Here is a 2,600-nt window from a genome sequence, read left to right as displayed (position 1 = left end):
TTTGAGTATTATTAAATTTATATCTATAAGGAAGATAGACTTATAATTGTATTTTTTTGTGATGTTTCTATCTGACTTTATAATGCTGGCTTTATGGGATAAGTTAGAAAGTGTTCCTTTCTCTTCTATTTTTTTTTAAAGAGTTTGAGAAGAATTGTTAATTCTTCTTTAAATGTTCAGTAAAATTCACTGAAGGAACCATCTGGTCCTGGAGTTTTCTCTTCTGGGAAATTTTTGATTACTAAATCAATCTCTTTGCTTGTTACAGATTTGTTGAAATTTTTCTATTTTTTTAGCCAGTTTTAATAATTTGTGTGTTCCTAGGAATTTGTTCATTTTATCCAAAATCTGATTTTGCTGGCATACAATGATTCATAGTACTATTATATAATACTTATTTTTCTGTAAGGTTGATATCAATTCTCCATTTTTACTTCGGATTTTGGTGATTTGTGACATCTCTTTTTCAACATGTCAACCTAGCTAATTTTTTTTAAAAAAAAGTTTGGTAGATTTTTCCAAGAAACAACTTTAACCTCATTGATTCTATGATTTCTTTATTCTTTATTTATTTTACATCTATTCTAATCTTTAATAATCCATTTGCAATATTTGAAATTAATTTTCTCTTTATTTTGAAGTTACTCAAGGTCTAAATGTAAAACCCTGTACATAGCTCACTCCTTTTAAAGATCATGTGATATTTTTATTTCTCTGACTGGGTTATTTCACTTTGTGTAATACTTTCCAGACCCCTCCATAATGTCTCAAAGGGTAAGAGATCCTTATTTATTTACAGTTGCATAGTGTTCCATGGTGTAAATGTACCGTATCTTTTTTATCCACTCATCTGCTGATGGGCACTTGGGCAGTAAATGCCTACATCAGAAGGTCTCTATCAGAGGAAGCAGAACGATCTGATTCAGAGAGGGTGAGATAGGTGACGTAAAGAAGACAGCAAAGATCAGAGGGAAAGAAGATGCCTTTGCTGTCTTTGGAAATAAACATGTCACGAGCCAGGAATGTAGGCTGCTTCCAGAACCTGGAAATTGCGAGGAAATGGATTTTTCAGAAGGAGTGCAGGCCACTAAGCCCTTGATTTTATTTAGTCTATAAGATTGAGTTTGGACTTTGAAGGTCTAGAACTATCTATATATATATAAAAACCTAAGCGACCCTTTAACCATTTGACCATTTGACCAATAGTTATCATGCACACTGACCACCGGGGGGCAGACACTCAATTCACAGGCATGGAAACAGACTGATGAATCTCTGAGGGGAGGGAGGTTGGGGGAGGGCAGGAAGACGCATACTAGAGGCCCAGTGCACGGTTTCATGCACCGGTGGTGGTAGTACCTCAGCCTGGTCTGCAGGGACCAGGCTGAAACCGGCAGTCTGACATCCCCCAAGGGGTCTTGGATTGCAAGAGGGTGCAGGCCAGGCCGAGGGACCCCACTGGTGCATGAATCCATGCACCAGGCCTCTGGTAAGTTAATAATGTATGTCATTTTATGCCAATAAATTTGTGGTCATTTGTATATCATAAATAGAAAACTAATATATGTTTTAATAAAAATAAATCTCAAACTTTTCCAAATTCAACAAGATTGTTGAAGAAGATTTACTTAAATAAATCATTTTTGTACAAAATCAACTAGACCCATACTCGGCAAACTGTGGCTTGTGAGCCACATGCAGCTCTTTGGCCCCTTGAGTGTGGCTCTTCCACAAAATACCACGTGCGGGCGCACACATACAGTGTGATTGTAACTTCATGACCCATGCGCAGAAGTCTATGTTCTTCAAATTTTGGATCATAGTAAGGCTGGTAGTGATTATTTCCTTTCATTATATTGGTGATTTCTGTCTTTTCTCTCTCTCTCTCTCTTTTTCCTGGTCTATCTGGATAGGATTTATAAATTTTATTGATATATTTAAAGAAACAACTTTCAGTTATTTATTTTCTTTATTGTTTCTGCTTTATGTAATTAATTTTTGTTATCTTTATAATCCCCTTAATTATACTTACTTTGATTTTAATTTTACTTCCTTTTTGTAGCTTCTTAAAGTAGAAATGCCATAGTTTATATTTTTTAGTTTTATCCTAAGAAAAGCATTTAAAGCTAAAAATTTCCCTTTAACTACTGCCTTAGTTTCATTTCATAAAAATATTACATTTTCCTTTATTTCAGTTATATAGACTTTTAATTTGTCAAGCCTGAAATATCTTTTTTTAAAAAAATATATTTTTATTTATTTCAGAGAGGAAGCGAGAGGGAGAGAGAGAGATAGAAACATCAATGATGAGAGACTTCTGCATGCCCCACACCGGGGATCAAACCCGCAAGCCAGGCCTGTGCCCTTGACCGAACCTGGGATCCGATCGTCAGTTCGCAGGCTGATGCCACACTGAGCCAAACCAGCTAGTGCAAGCCTGAAATTTCTTAATAACTTTTCTACCTCATCTTGATTTTGTTTCTGGGGGGTATAGTCTATAAATATTAAAAAAGGTTGAGTTGGTGGATATTTCTGTTCAAGTCTACTTTTCCTGATTATTTTTTTCTGATTAATTTTAACCTAAATATAATCCATTTAAA

This window comes from Myotis davidii, unplaced genomic scaffold, assembly GCF_000327345.1.
Source record: "Myotis davidii unplaced genomic scaffold, ASM32734v1 scaffold2261, whole genome shotgun sequence".
NCBI lineage: Eukaryota > Metazoa > Chordata > Mammalia > Chiroptera > Vespertilionidae > Myotis > Myotis davidii.
Note: the sequence above shows the minus strand (reverse complement) of the source record.